This window comes from Marmota monax, unplaced genomic scaffold (genome assembly GCF_021218885.2).
Source record: "Marmota monax isolate L192 unplaced genomic scaffold, Marmota_monax_Labrador192_F-V1.1 WCK01_AAM20220418_F8-fsc00284, whole genome shotgun sequence".
NCBI classification, from domain to species: Eukaryota; Metazoa; Chordata; class Mammalia; order Rodentia; family Sciuridae; genus Marmota; species Marmota monax.
This window is the reverse complement of record NW_026694275.1, coordinates 227,484-244,521: the sequence shown is the minus strand read 5'-3', so window position 1 is coordinate 244,521 and position 17,038 is coordinate 227,484. Positions and strand designations below refer to the sequence as shown.

The window sequence follows — 17,038 nt, the reverse complement described above, 5'->3', positions numbered from 1 at the left end:
TAGCTTTCCAAAGTGGTCATACTAATTTGCAGTCCCATCAATAGTGTGTGAGTGTACCTTTCCCCCACTTCCTCACCAGCATTTTTTTTTATTGTTTGTATTTTTGATGATTGCTATTCTAACTGGAGTGAGATGAAATCTCAATGTAATTGTTTTGATTTGTATGTCCCTGATTGCTAGGAATGTTGAACATTGTTTTCCCGTGTTAGCCATTTTGTATTTCTTCGTTTTAGAAGTGTCTCTTTAGTTCTTTTGCCCACTTTGGGGTTTTGGCTTTTTGGTGTTAAGTTTTCTGGGTTTTTATATATTCTGGATATTAATCCCATCAGTGAAGCAGCTGGCAAAGATCTTCCATTCTGTAGGCTCTCTTTTCACACTTTTTTCCTTTGCTGTTAAAAAGCTTCTTAATTTGATGCCATTGTACTTGTTAATTCTTGGTCTTTATTTCTTGAGCTTTAAGAGTCTTTAAGGAAGTCAATACCTTGATTACCAGTATATTCGAGTGTTGAACTTGGTTTTTCCTCTAGCAATTGTAAAGTTTCTGGTCTAATTTCTAGGTCTTTGATCCACTTTGAGTTGACTTTTGTGCAGAGTGAAAGATAGGGATCTAGTTTCATTCTTCTACATATAGAGATCCAGTTTTCCTAGCACCATTTGTTAAAAGTCTATCTTTTTTTCTCTGCCATGTTTTTGGCACCTTTGTTGCATATTAGCTGACTCTATCTTTGTAGCCTCTGAGGATTTTAAGTTATTTTTCTGTGGAGGTCCCTCCTCACCAATCTACCCTGCATTTTCCAGCTGTCTTTGTTAGCCTCCTCAAACTCAATCTGTCTCTACTTTGGCCTGGGTTCAGCAGAAACCTCTAGCAGAAAGCCAGGGGCTCACTTCCAGGAATTTCCTTTCTCTCAGGGATCACACAGTCTTGCACTAAATTTTCTGGAAACACTTGTTTCATTTTTTCCCCCCACCCCACCCGTTTCATTTTTTCCCCCCACCCCACCCCAGTTTTCTGATTACAGTGGCAGGACTAATCTAATAGTAGTTACTCTATCATGCATAGAAGGTCTTAATTTTATATATGGTATTTTCTAACCCCAAAAATGCCTGTTTTTTCTAATGAATGTAATTTTTCCCCTTTTCATTCTTTCATTTTTTTATTGGTGTGTTACGATTATGCATAATAGTGGAATTTGTGGTTAGATATTTGTACATGTACAGAATATGGCAATATATTTGGTCAGTATTGTTCCCCAACATTTTCTTTTTCCTTCCCTCCTTCACCCTGATCCCTTTCCTCTATTCTACTGGTCTCCCTTCTATTTTCATGAGCTACCCCTTTTCTTTTCCTTTTTCCTCTCTATCTTCCACATATGAGAGAAAACATACAACTCTTGACTTTTTGAGTTTGACTTATTTTGCTGGATGCAGTGCTCCCATGTTCCATCCATTTTCCTGCAAATGATATAATTTATTTATGGATGAGCAAAACTTCATTGTATGTATGTGTATACACACACACACACACACACACACACACACACACACACACACATATATATATATATATCACATTTCCTTTTCCATTCAGCCACTGAGGACACCTAGACTGGTTCTATAATTTGGCTGTTGTGAATTGTGCTGCTATAAATATGGGTGTATTCATGTATTGCTATAGTATGTTGACTAATTCCTTAGGATAAATTCTGAGGCTTGGTGTACTGGGCCATATGATGGTTCAATTCCTAGTCTTGTGGAACCTCCATACCAATTTCCATAGTGGCTCTATTAGTTTGAAATCTCACCAACAGTGTGAGAGTGGTCCTTTCCCCCCACATCCTCTTTAATGTTTATTATTGCTTATATTCTTGATGGTTGCCATTCTAACTGGAGTGAGATGAAGTCTCACTGTAGTTTTCATTTGCATTTCTCTAATTGCTAAAGATGTTGAATATTTTTGCATATACTTGTTGACCATTTGCATTTTCTCTTTTGAGAAGTATCTGTTTAGTTCATTTGCGCATTTATTAATTGGGATATTTGGCTTTTGGTGTTAAGTTTTTTTAGTTCTTCTGGATATTATTCTTCTGTAGCTAGTAAAGATTTTTCCCATTCTCTAGGTTCTTTCTTCAAATTCTTAATTGTTTCTTTTGCTGTATAGAAGCTTTTTTTTAAGTGAACGTAATTTTTTTATATTTTTTAGTTATAACTAGACACAACATCTTTATTTTATTTACTTGTTTTTATGTGGCACTGAGGATCGAATCCAGGGCCTCGCATGTGCTAAACATGCACTCTACTGCTACAACCCCAGCCCCTGTATAGAAGCTTTTTAATTTGATGTCATCCCATTCCTTAATTCTTGATATTATTTTATGAGCTTTAGGAGTCCTATTGAGGAAATTGTTGCCTTTACCTGTATGTTAGGAGTGTTGACCCTATATTTTCTTCTAGGAATTGCAAATTTCTGGTGTAATTGCTAGGATTTTTGTCCATTTTGAATTGACTTTTGTGCAGGGTGAGAGGGATCTAGTTTCATTCTTCTACATAAGGATAACCAGTTTTCCCAGTACCATTTGTTAAAAAGGCTGTCTTCACTATATATTTTGGTATCTTTGTCAAGAATCAGATGACTATCTGTGTGCATTTGTCACTGAAGTCAGATATTGTGATGCTTCCAGCATTGCTTTCTATTCTGGGTCTTTTATTCTTCCAGATGAATTTTAGGATTATTTTCTCAAGTTTTTGTGTCAATGATATTTTGACGGAAATTGCATTGAGTTTGTATATTGCTTTTTGTAATATGGCCATTGTAGCAATATTAATTTTGCCTGTGCATGATCATGAGAGGTCTTTCCATTGTCTAGTGTAGTCTTTAATTTCTTTCTTCACTTTTCTAAGTATTCATATAGATGTCTTTCATTTCCTTGGCTAGATTTATTTCTAGGTATTTTAAATGTCTATTCATTTTTAAAAATATAATCTAAAATAAAAGGTAAATATCTAAGTTTTCTTTCCCAAATGGTTAGTCAAAGTGTGTTAAGTTATATTTATGGAACAGTCTATCCTACTAATTGAAAGACTACCTTTATGACTAAATTGTTATGTGTTCTTTAACTTATCTGGGGGCTCTGTATTATGCTTCATTGACCTATTTGTCTAGACTAATGCTATTATCACTAGATAATATCACTGTTTTTATCACTAGGCTTCAAAATTTTCAACTTATTAGTGTCTTCGCCTATTATTCCAACTAAACCCTAGGCTCATATTTGTTAGATTCTAACTTGCCCTTAAATAAATTGTATTAAAGCTCATTTAATTTATGGATTAATTTGTAGAACATGTATGTCTTGGTTTTTTTCTATCAATTATTGAGGCTAAGATACAACTATTACCACATAAAGATAAAGTCTCTCACATCATTAAAGAGAATAAAAATTCCCCAGTCCTGCTTTAGTCTCTGGGTGTCATTTTTTTGTCTTTCTCATTACAGCCAGACTTCTTTTGTTTTTATTTTGGTAAACTATACATAAAAACTTGTCATTTTAACCAAAATCTTTGGCATTAAGTACATTCACAATGTTGTGCAACCATTAACACTATCCATTTCCAGATTTTTTGTTGTTGTTGTTATTCCAAACAGAAACTCTGTACCCATTTATCAATAACTCTTCATCTACCCCTTCCTCCAGCTTCTGGTAACTTCTATTCTCCCTCTGTCTCCGCGATTTTACCTATTCTAGGTATCACAATTCATGCAATATTTGTTCTTTGTGTAGCATAATGTTTCCAAGGTTCATTGATACTATGGAATGTATCAAGATTTCATTCTCTTTATATAATAGCCAGGATTTTTGAGTATGTAACATCTTTCTCTGTTAACTATTCATGCTTTACTTAGCTTTAATCAGGCTTCTATCCTGCCCAGTCTACCAGGTAAACAGGATCACAAAATTGCCAGATAGAATAGGTTAGTACCTACTTGATCCCTATCTTGACCTCACATTGGTCTTTTACATTATTAGTCAATATACCATTCCTTTCTTGAAGCTGTATTGTGATTGGCTTATGTGACAACTTTCAACTCTTATTTTATTCTTACTTTTTAAAACCATTTCTCTTCGGTTCTCTTTTGCTGAGTGTCTGCCTATTCCTCTAATTTCAACTACCAACTCTTTCCTAATGACTCAACCATATGCTAGGTAAAATCAGTATCCCCAATCACCTTCTAAACCTCATGGGTGTCCTGGTGGAACCTCAAACATACCTTCAACCTTTTATCCTCTCTCTTCTAACTTTCTCTCTCTCTCTTGACTCACTTGTTTGCTATTTAAAACCTGGGTTTAATGGAGCATTAACATTAGTCATGGGCTGGGGATGTGGCTCAAGCAGTAGTGCGCTCGCCTGGCATGCATGCGGGCCGGGTTCGATCCTCAGCACCACATACAAACAAGGATGTTGTGTCCGCCGAAAACTAAAAAATAAATATTTTAAAAAAAAACATTAGTCATGAGGTACACCCAGAAGTCTAAGAGTTATTATTAATTCTTGTCCTAGAATAATAGGTCAACTTATAAATTAAAATTAAGTCTAAACACTGGCGAATGTCCCAGTGTTTAGATTTACTTGGTTTAAATCTGTTGCCCACGTTCCTGTCAGATCCTTTTTTAAAAAATTGTGCCTCTTATTAAAAGCTCAAACAATTAAGAAATATATAAAATTAAACGTTCAAGCCTCTACCCTCCTACTCCTGTCTCCCATAGTTTCATCCCCCAGAGATAACAGTTTGGTATATATCCTTACTTTTTCTGTGCTTGTAAAGAACATGTTTGTAGTTATGCATCGTTTTAGAAATTTTGCTTTATAAAAATTGCTATTGCCATTTTATACATGGTTATTCCGTATTTGTTTTTAGTATGGTGATTGAACCCAGAGAGGCACTCTGCCACCCCCTGCCTTTTTTATTTTGACAAAGGTTCCTGCTTTGTTGCTGAGGCTGGCCTTGAACTTGCTGTCCTCCTGCCTCAGCCTCCCAGATCATTGGGATTATAGGTTGCGCCACCATACTCAACTCTGATTCTTTTTCTTTAACTTTTAATTTTGAGTTAATTATAGATTTAGGAAATTACAGAAAAACAGTACTAGTGTCCTGTGAGCCTTTCACTCAGCTTTTCTCCAATCAAAACTAGGAAATTGATACTCATGCATTAATGCTAATGAGATTACAGACTTAATTCAGTTTTTGCCCTTTTAAAGCTCTGTATTCATTTGTGCATGTGTGTGTATATACTTCTGTGAAATTTTATGCCATTTATAGGTTCTTATATCCACCACCACAATCAAGATTTAGAACTGTTCTATCACCACAAAAGAACTCCGTTTGTATTTGCATCCCACACAGAAGCACCCACTGTCCCTGTCGCACTTAACTATTCTCTATCTCAATAGTTTTGGTATTTGAGTGTGTTATATAAATGGAATAATATGTGTAACTATTTGAAATTTAACTTTTATCACAAAGCATAATTCCCTTGATATCCATCCAAATTATTAACATGTAATGATAGTTCACCTTTTAAATTTTTGAGTAGTATTCCATTGTATGGATATGTCAGGTCAGGATTTGTTCATTCATTATTCATTGAAGGATGTTCAAGTTTCTGGTATTTTGTTATCATGAATAAACCTGCTATGAACATTCATGTACAGAGCTTTGTGTGAGTATGTTTTCATTTCTCTGGGTAAATACTCAAGAGTAGTATGTTTAGTTTGGTAAGAAGATGCTATATTCATTGTGATGGCATCACCATTTTATATACTCAGCAGCAGTGTATCAGTGATCTGTTTTCTCTATAGCAATTTGTTATCAATACTTCTTTTTTAATTTTAGCTATTCTATCATTTGTGGCTTTACATTTCCCTAATGGCTTATAATGTTGAGTGTCTTTTCATGTGTGTATTTTCCATCTGTATATTTTCTTTTGAGAAGCATCTATTTATTTGGCTCAGGTGTTTTTTTTTTTTTAATTAATTGTTATTATTAATGAGTTCTGAGGGTTCTTTATTCTAGGAACATAAGACTTTTATTACATATATGATTTGCAAAGATTTTTCTCCCAGCCTATACATTACCCTTTCACATTCCTAACAGTATTTTAAGGAGAGCAGAAATGTTTAATTTTCTTGAAATGATTAATTTTTTCTTTTATGGGTTATGATTTTGGTGTTATTGTCTCATCTAAGGTCACAAAGGGTTTTTCTTATGCTTTCTTCTAGAAGCTTATAGTTTAAGCATTTTATATTTAAATCCATGATCTGTTCTGAATTAGTTTTTGTATATGGTATGAAGTTCAGGTTGAAGTAGTTTTCTTTTCCCTGTGAACGTTCAGTTGTTCCAGCATCATTCATTGAAAGGACTAGCCTTTTCCTGTTGAAGTGGTACTTCTATAAAAAAATCTGTTGAGTTGGTTGGTCCATTGATCTGTGTGTATCTGTGTCTGTGTACCCGCCTTGAGTACTGTAGCTGTATAGGAAGACTTATCTTCAGGTAGAGTGATTTCCCCCACTCTTTTTCAAAACTGTTCTATATTCTAGTTCTTTTAACCTTTCCACATAAATTTTAAGTAGATAATCTGTATGTACAAAATTCTTACCGGACTTTTTTGATAAGCATTGAATTAAACCCATAGTTCATTTTGGGGAGAATTGATATATTCACTGATCATCTTCCCGTGTTATTACACGTATATATTCTTTTTAGCACATTCCATTTCATGGATTGTATGCATTGTAATTTATTTACTTGATAGTCATTTGTAGTTTTCTGTAATGATGGCTTTCAGTTTTTCACTTTTTATATTTCATTAATACTGTGTACTTGTGGGGGAAAAAAATGTCTGAAAGAAAATTTGATAAATGTTCTAAAATTGTGTTCCCAAAAGGTTGTACCTGTTTATTACAAAAAATAGTAATTAAGGAGAATGCCTTTTTCCTTGTAACATTTGAGATTTATCACTGCTATAAAATCTTTAAAATAATCAAATGATGTTCTGTAAAATGTAAGTATGTGATTTAAAGTAATGTTTCATCACAAAAAGTATGGATGTGCTCATGGACCAAAAGAAAGAAAGAAACTGTAGAATTATATAACATGAAAAGAAAAAATTTCACCTCTTCCTTCCTCATCTCCCATCTCATTCTCCATAGTAGCCAGTGTTAGGTTTAATATGAAATATTCCAAACTTTTTCTGTGCATACTGTTTGCTTTTCTTTTTTGATGCAGTAAATCCTATATATACATCGTGTTTACAATTTGCATTTTTCATTTGACAATATGGTATGGATAATTCTTCATGTAAATGTGTGATTTTGTTTAAGGAAAATTTTAAATTAGACAAATAGTACATGCCTTTCTTCATCAAATTCATCATATAGGACTCAGTATGGCAAAGGTGTTATTATGAATGTTTCTGAAAAGATATCTAAATTGGATTTTCACTGTGTTTTAAACTAATTATAGCTGAAATAGAGGACAGTTGCCCAGTGGTAACTATTATTTTGCATTTCATTTCTGTGACAGTACTGCTTTGTTCAAAATTTCAATTTCTGCTTAAATTTGATTGGGAATAGATATACAATATCCATAACTCACTAGATCTGTTGTGCTCTGTATTGAGATAGTGATAGAGCAGCCTGTTAAGGCAGCATCTCTCTAATATCCCATGCTTGTAATGAGATAGTACACTCTCTTGGTGAAAAATACACATAAGAACGTTCTAAGTCTACATCAAATTTCACATTTTCAAAAATATCAGTTTGGGAAAATAAAGATGATATTTGTTAAAGGAAAAAGACACTGAGGAAAATAGACTTTTGTATCAGGGCTGAAGTTTCTGTAATGTGTTTTCAAGGCAACTCTGGTACCAGGAGCAATAAAACTTTTCCATGAGGTATTATAAGTCAATGTTAACTTTCTTATGTTCATCTTACGTAAGTTATCGTGGTTGGTATACAGAGTTGGGCAAAGTGTAGAAAGAAAGATGAACACAGGTAGATATAATGGATTAAATCTGGTAAGAGCTTAAATAGCTGTAATCTGCATGAAGGCAGGAATCAGGGCAGTCATACATAACCATATATCTTAGGATAATGTGTGGCACAGAGTAGTAAATATCTGTTGAATTACCAAAAGGCCAAAGATATAAAGATACGGTACAATGAAAGACAGTAGAGAGTGGTGCTATAGAAGCCATTGAATTAGTTACTAGGAAAATGTATCAGTTTCATATGCAACAAAAGGTTGCTACTAAGGTCAGGTCTGGAAAATGTTCACTGGAAGTTGGCAGTTAGTGAGTATATCATTGTTGACTGGGTGAAAACAATTTCATTGATGTGGTCTGTAACATTGACTTACTCTGATAGTTGCTCCTTTCCCTACTGTTCCTTAGTACTTTAAACTTTATTGAGATTATGAGTATGTGTTTTCCATGATGCCTTGAATGTTACCAAGGTTAAGGACCTGAGTCTTGTCTCACATTTTTTTTATCATCAGAGCTGCTAGTATACCTATCATATATTAGTAAGTGCTTTAAAATGAGTTAAAATTGGGCATGGTAGCACATGTCTATAGTCCTAGGCACTGAGGAGGCTGAGGCAGAAGGATCACTTGAGCCCAAGAGATGGGGGCTATCCTGGGCAACATAGTGAGACCTTATCTCTTAAAAAAAAAAAAAAAAAAAAAAAAAGTTCTGAGTATACATTTGTAATCTTAATGATGCAGGAGGCTGAAGCAGGGGTATTGCAAGTTTGAGACCAGCCTCATCAACTTAGCAAGACCCTGTATGAAAATAAAAAATAAAAAAGGGATGTAGCTCAGTTGTACAGTGCCCCTGGGTTTAATCCCTATCTAGTATCCCACCACCACACACTCACAGGAGAGTCAAGTCCTACTGTAAATTTTATTCTATAGTAAAAGCTGTTATTCTATAGTAAAAAGCTATAGTAAAAGGTATCTATAGTGATAAGAAAAGGAATGGTGGTTCATTTAGGGAAAAAGGAGGCATTTTTAAGTTCTTTGGGACTTTTCATGAGACAGGCCCTAAATGTAAATCCTACCTTTGGCTAGTGAAATTTATTACTCCAGTTCCTCTCTAAATAATTTCTACCTTCTAGAATGTCTTGTCCAGATTCTGAATGAGGTTCTGTTACTTGGGTTTGAGAGAATAAACCTCTTATCTTGGAAGCTAAACATCTTAAATGGTATTTGACCTTCATTCTACTTAAAGGATGTAGCTACAGTGTGAAAGATGAGGCTAACTTCTCTTTACTTGTATGTTCTGGATTTATTTGAGACAAATACTAAATAATTGGGAAACCAAGGGGGAATGGGAGCAGGAAAGATGGTGGAATGAGATGGACATCATTACCGTAGGTACATGTGTGACTGCACATATGGTGCAACACTATATCATGTATGACCAGAGAAATGAAAATTGAGCTGCAGTTGTGTATAATGAATCAAAATGCATTCTTCTGTCACATGCCTAATTAAAATAAATAAATTTAAAAAATAATTGGGAAACTAGAGCTCATCTCCTTGAGCTGTGTGGATTTAGATATAGTTGAATTTCATAATCTAATTTTATTAGAAATTTAGCTATGCTATTTATATTCTTTTTTTTCTTTAAACCTGGTACTGATATTTTTTTAAAAATCTTTGTACTGCTACTGAGATTTTATCTTATTTTTTAATTTTAGTGATTCACATTGGAATAACTGCATATCCCCACACCATTCACAGTCAGGATAACAATTTTTGCTTGTTTTGGCACAGTACTTATTTTCTTAGAAGGGAATTATTTTTAGTATTGTAGAAAAACTCTCAAGGGAAATGTGAGCCTCAGAGTAGTAATCACAAACCTTGTCTCCTAGATTGCCCAGAACTGCTCACCTACTCAATTGGTGTTTTTCTCTGAACCTTCCAAATTGCTAGCAGCAGTAATGCTTGTTTTCCCCCCTCAAACTAGAATTATAAAGCTTGTAACTTTTCTTTCTTCTCACATCACTATAAAAAGGGGAATTAACTTAGAAACAAGGAAAGGAGCTGGGCCTGGTGGTGCATGCCTATAATCTCAGCAACTCATGAGGCTGAGGCAGGAGGATTGCAAGTTCAAAGCCAATCTCAGTAACTTAGCAAGACCCTTCCCTATCTCAAAATAGAAAAAGGGGTGCTGGGCATGTGGTTCACTGGTTAAGCACCTCTGGGTTCAATCTCTAGTATCAAGGGAGGGGGAAGGGATATTTTTGATTTGGGTGATATGCCAAATTCTCAAACCTAACATTGGAATTACTGCTATTTAAGGACATTTGAATTATATGTGATTATGTAGACTCTGCCAATCTTTGTTCTGAGGCAAAGTCTAAATAAATACATTTCTTCAACAAGACATTTGTAGTTGCTTTGGCCATGATTTTAATAAGAAGAAAATGAAATATACTCAGAAAACATTTCTTCTTTAAAAATTTTATTTGTTCTTTTTAGATATACATGACAGAGTATATTTTGACATATCATACATACATGGAGTATAATTTATTCTATTTAGGATCCCCTTCTTTTTTTTTAAAGAGAGAGAGAATTTTTTTAAAAAAATATTTATTTTTTTAGTGTTCGGCGGACACAACATCTTTGTATGTGGTGCTGAGGATTGAACCCAGGCCGCATGCATGCCAGGCAAGCGCGCTACCGCTTGAGCCACATCCCCAGCCCCAAGGATCCCATTCTTGTGATTGTAATGATGTAGAATTTCACTAGGTATATAGTCATATATGAACATAGAAAAGTTATGTTTGATTCATTCTACTGTCTTTGCTGTTCTCATACCTGCAACCCATTCCCTTCCTTCCCCTTTGTCTAATCCAATGAACTTCTGTTCTTCCCTCTCTCCCTCTCCCTTATGTGTTATCATCCACATATCAGAGAGAAAATTTGGCATTTGTTTTTTTGGGGGATTGGCATATTTCATTTAGCATGATAGTCTCCAGTTCCATCCATTTACTGGAAAATGTCATAATTCCATTCTTTATGGCTGAGTAATGTTCCATTATGTATATACCACATTTTCTTTATCCATTCATCTGTGGAAGGGCACCAAGGTTTGTTCCATAGCTTAGTTATAAACACTGATGTGGCTGCATCACTGTAGAATGCTGATTTTTAAGTCCTTTGGGCATAGTGTGGGATAACTGGGTCAAATGGGGGTTCCATTCCAGGAGGAAAACAATCTCTTGGGTATGCTAATGATTTATACCTTATCTTTCATAGTCACTTTGGTTTCATTCTGGAAATTGTTTTTTTTTATAATTTAATTCTGACTTTCTGTAAGCAACCCCTTAGGGACTGGGAAACTGGAATTTAGTTTTGTTTAGTCTTTTTCTCCCCATAATAGCTCCAGCATCTTTATTATTCCTATAGAGGCCATATTACTTTTTCATGTTTCTTCACCAGACTTCTCATTTCTTAAGCTATAAAGCCTAAAGATGATCACCTTACTTTTTGTAAGCTACTGATTGTCAAAGAATGTATAGAAGCATTTTTAGCTTTATGGAGGTGATTGTGGACTCTTTAGAGAGTCTGATTTTAAAAATAAAATATATGGATATTCCACCCAGAAAAAGTATTTTATATACAGAATTTTGTTCATAATTTGGGGGCGGGGTTTCATGAATCTCTTGTTTCATTACCACTTTATTCAAGAACTCGTGGTATAGATAGGGATCAGAAAACATCTGAGTATTTCTGTCCACTCTGTTAACATTCGTTTACCAATTCTAACACCACGTTTTATGAAAAAGACTTCAATGCTACTCTGTATTTAATAGTGTAATATAGTTAATAGCTGAAACTCTTTTTTTATTGTTGAGACCATGGACTCTTTAAAACTGCTTACAGACACAAATAATAATCAAATTGCATAGACAAGGTATCAGCTATGCGAATACATTTATTTTTAATACTCTAAAGGTATTATTAGTGGGTATTTCTTTAGAATTGTGTGTCACAAAGAAAATGGGGAAGAAAGAGATCCCATCTTCAAAATGGTTTAAAGTAAGAGAAACTCTGCAAGTATATGAAATGAATTTTTCCTTGTATTATAAAAACAAGGGAATTGAGATGTTGAGAGGTGAATTTATGCTCAGACTTCAAAACTGAAGTACAATAATGGCTGAATTTCATAATCTATAGGCTGGCATTTCACCATGAGACAGGTCCCTTGTAGACAGAAGAGCCAATGTACAGAAACTGATATTGTACTGGTTCAGTTAAGGAGGCCTGTAACCTGTATGTAGCCTTTCTGTTTTCTCTGGCATCATGCATTACTACCATCAACATAAAAGCTCTTTTGATGACTTTTCAATCTTATCTCTCTCGGTATTTTGAGAACAATCTACTGGTGGCCCCAGATGATGAGAACTCGAGAAACTTGAGCTGGAGTCATCTTACCACTCAAAATTATTTTTTATTCTGAGCCATCTCTGGCTATCTTTATGTGTCCTAAATATCTGGATGATCAATGTAGATTTCTTTCCAGTTTGTGTATGTGTATGTGCATGCACATCTTACATAGGCAACGTGAGTTAGGACACAAGTTTTTTTAATATCTTACCAAGAATGAACAGTCTGTATTTGCAAGAGCATTTACCTGAAAGGGACTTCTTTGTTCATATAATTGCTTGTACTAATCATAGTAGGTGTGGCCTGAAAACTTCACATGTACACATGGTATATTTTTTAGCCTTTGTATCCTGATAAACAGAGGTTTAATTCAAGGATTACCTCCTCTTGAAGCCTTTCCTAATTCTTTCCCTCTTACCTCCCAAAATTGGCCACTTACCCCCTTTGCATCTGTATTTTTTGCTACATTATATGGCTGTACTTATTTATAGTCTATCTCACTGTAGAAAACTATAAGCTTCATGAGAATATGGCCTGTATCTTACCTGATTTTGTAATTGGTAATGCCTGGCACGTAAAAGACAGTGAGAAATTATGAGTACAAAATTGAATCAACAGTATATTAAAGAATATTGTAGCACAATTAAGGCATGGATTGAAAACTTATGCCTTTAGGGTCCAGGTGTTATGTCCAGGTGTCCAGAGTTAAGCAGATCTGGGGACTGTGGTAGCCTGGAGAACATATTCCTATATCAAGGGAGCAGCTGCTACTCAGCTGCATTATTGGTGTTTTGTGGAAATACTGATCCTATGTTAGCATATCTTTTTCTTTATTTGTTCTTTTGAGTTACACATGACAGTAGAGTCTATTTTTATATATTTATACAAGCATGGAGTATATCTTATTCTAATCAGGATCCCAATCTTGTGGATATACACAATGAAAAGATTCACTGTGGTGTATTCATATATGTGCATAGGAAAGTTATTTCAGATTAATTCTACTCTCTTTCCTATTCTTGTCCCCTTCCCTTCCCTTCATTTCCTTCCCTTCATTTCCTTTTGTCTAACCCACTCAACTTCTATTCTTCCCCTCCCTGCCCTTCTTGTGGTTAGCATCCACATATCAGTGAAAATTCAACCTTTTGTTTTGGGGGATTGGCTTATTTCATATAATGTGATAGTCTCCAGATCCATCCATTTACTGGCAAATGTCATAAAGTTGTTTTTCTTTATGGTTGAGTAATATTCCTGTGAGATAGGTTGATAAATAGATAGATAGATCACATATTCTTTATCCATTCCTCTGTTGATGGACATCTAGGTTGGTTCCATAGCTTAACTATTGTGAATTGTGCTGCTATAAACATTGATGTGGATGCATCACTATAGTATGCTGATTTTAAATCCTTTGGGTATAAACCAAAGAGTGGGATAACTGAGTCAAATGGTGGTTCCATTTCTAGTTTTTGAGGAATCTCCACACTGCTTTCCAGGATGATTGCACTAATTTACCATCCCACCAACAGTGTATAAGTGTACCCCTTCTCCACATCCTCACCAACATTTCTCATTACTTGTATTCTTTTTTGATACCAGGAATTGAACCTAGAAGTGCTTAACCACTGAACCACATCCCAGCCCTTTTTTATATTTTATTTAGAGACAGGGTCTTGCTTAGTTGCTTAGGGCCTTGATAAGTTGCTGAGGCTGGCTTTGAACTCACAATCCCCTGGCTTCAGACTCTCAAGAGTAAACAAAGTTGGTTAAAATTCTTTAGTAGACAATTTAAAACATGATTTTTTATTTGCTCTTTTTAGATACACATGACAGTGGAGTATATTTTGAGATATTATACATACATGGAGTATAACTTATTCTAATCAAGATCCCATTCCATCTGTTTGGTTCCTTTGCCCATGTATTGATTGGGTTTTGGGGTTTTTTGTGATTTCTTTTGGTGTTAAGCTTTCTGAATTCTTTGTGTATCCTGGAAATTAATGCCTTATCTCAGGAGAGGGTGGCAAAGATTTTCTCCCCTTCTGTAGACTCATCCTCTTGATTGTTTCCTTTGCTGTGAAGAAGTTTCTTAGTTTGAAACCACCCCATTTACTTATTTTTGGTTTTACTTTTTAAAAATATATTTATTTTTTAGTTGTAGTTGGACACAATACCTTTATTTTATTTGTTTATTTTTATGTGGTGCTGAGGATCAAACCCAGGCCTCACATGTGCTAGGTGAGTGTTCTACCACTGAGCCACAACCCCAGCCCTTGGTTTTACTTCTTACACTTGAAGAGTCTTGTTAGGGAAGTCAGTTCCTGAGCTGACATGTTGTAGTATTTGGCCTAAATTTTCTTCTAGTAGGTGCAGGGTTTCTGGTCCAATACCTAGGTCTTGGATCCACTTTGAGTTGAGTTTTGCACAGGATGAGAGGGATTACATTTCATTTTACTACATATGGATTTCAGTTTTCCCAGCATCATTTCTTGAAGAGGCTATCTTTTCTCCAGTGTATATTTATGGCACCTTTGAGGTAATTGTATTTATGTGGGTTTCTCTCTGAGTCCTCTCTTCTATTCCATTGGTGGTCTTGCCTGTTTTGGTACCAGTACTATGCTGTTTTTGTTATTGTAGCTCTGAAGTAATGGGTATGGGATTGTGATTCCTCCTGCTCCACTATTCTCGCTAAGGATAGCTTTGGCTATTCTGGGCCTCTTATTTTTCCAAATGAATTTCATGACTGCTCTATTTCTATGAATAGGAATTGCATTAAATCTGTATAGTGCTTTTGGTAATATGGCCATTTTGACAGTATTAATTCTGCCTGCAAGAACATGGGAGATCTTTTCATCATCTAAGTTTTCTTATTTCTTTTCTTAGTGTTCTGTAGTTTTCATTGTAAAAGTCTTTTATGTGGGTTTCTCTCTGAGTCCTCTGTTCTATTTCATTTTGTTTGTTTGTTTGTTTGGTTGGTTTTTGTTTTTTGTGGGTTTTTTTGAGGCTATTTTGAATGGGATTGTTTCCTTAATTTCTCTTTCAATTGATTTATCATTAGTGTATAGGAACACGATTGATTTATGGGTGTTAATTTTGTATGCTGCTATTTTGCTGAATTCATTTGAGTTCTAGAAGTTTTCTGGTAGAGTTTTTGGGTCTTCTAAATGTATGATCAATGTTGTTGGTAAATAGAAATAGTTTGATCTCTTCTTTTACTGTTTGTATCCCTTTAATTTCTTTCTTTTGCCTAATTGCTCTGGCTAGAGTTTATGATTAGTAGAAGTGGTAAAAGAGGGCATCCCTGTCTTGTTCCCAGTTTTTAGAGTGAATGCTTCCAGTTTTTCTCTGTTTAGAATGATGTTGGCCCTGGGTTTGTTGTATATAGCTTTTTCTATCCTGAGGTATGTTTCCTCTATCCCTGGTTTTTTAGTGTTTTAATCATGAATGGGTGCTATGTTTTGTCAGATGCTTTCTCTATATGTTGGCACATTTTTTAAGAGAAGCCAGACACCTGGGATTTTATGTGAAATCTCCCAATTGTTACCCAAGTAATTTTTTAAAGCTTTTCATTGAGATATAACTTATGTATAGAAACGTGTATATTATAGGTGTATGACTCAATCCATTTTTACAAAACTGAATTAATTTTTTTGTATGGGCCAAATAGACTGGGTTGACTTGTAAGCTCAGGTTATTTGAAGAACTCTATAATTTAGTTAAGAATTAATTTGGACTGGGGTTGTGGCTCAATGGTAGAACACTTTCCTAGCATGTGTGAGGCACTGGATTCAAACTTCAACATCCATAAAAATAATAAAAGAAAGGTATCCATCTACAACTAAAAATATTTAAACAAAAAGAATTCACTTATAGGAAATACCTTTGAGGAGATACATCATCAAAATGCAACGTATAGACATTGTTTGGGTTGTGATTCAAAGATAACAAATGTAAAAGAAAGAACATTTGTGAAATAATTTGGCATTGTGAATCTTGACTGGTTGCACAATAATGTTAAAGACTTTTAAATTATTTTAGACTTGATATAGTTGGGTTTTTGTCAAGGGAGTGGTACTGGGGATTGTACCCGGGGACTGGCACATACTAGTCAAGTGCTCTCCCACTGAACTATATCTCCAGCCCTATTTGATTTTTATTTTGAGACTGGGTCTCACTGAGTTGCCCGGGCTGGCCTTAAACTTGAAATCTTCCTGCCTAAGCCTTCAAGTTGTTGGGATTATAGGCATGTGCCACCTGGCCTGGCTTCAGTTGGGTTTTTAAGATAGGTTCTATTGTCTTTTTCAGTAGATGTTATGTTTAGAGCAGTTTTAGGTTTGTGGCAAAATCAGGTGGAAGTTACAGAGTTCCAGTCCATTCCTGCCCCCATATACACACAGCCTCCCACACTGCCAACATCTCACGCTAGATCTAGTGGTATACTGTATGAATTGGTGAGCCTATATTGACACATTGTTGTCATCCAAAGTTCACAGTTTACAGAAGGATTCATTCTTGGTGTTGTATATTCTATGATTTTTGGCAATTGAATTACCTGTATCCATCATTTTAATGTGGCATACATAA

General features: G+C 34.9%; 1 protein-coding gene across 6 annotated transcripts in view; it reads left to right on the top strand.

Annotated features, from left to right (window-relative positions):
* The window catches only part of Taf1 (TATA-box binding protein associated factor 1), an 82,287-nt gene that overhangs the window by 48,680 nt on the left and 16,569 nt on the right, over positions 1-17,038 (top strand). The window lies entirely within an intron of this gene.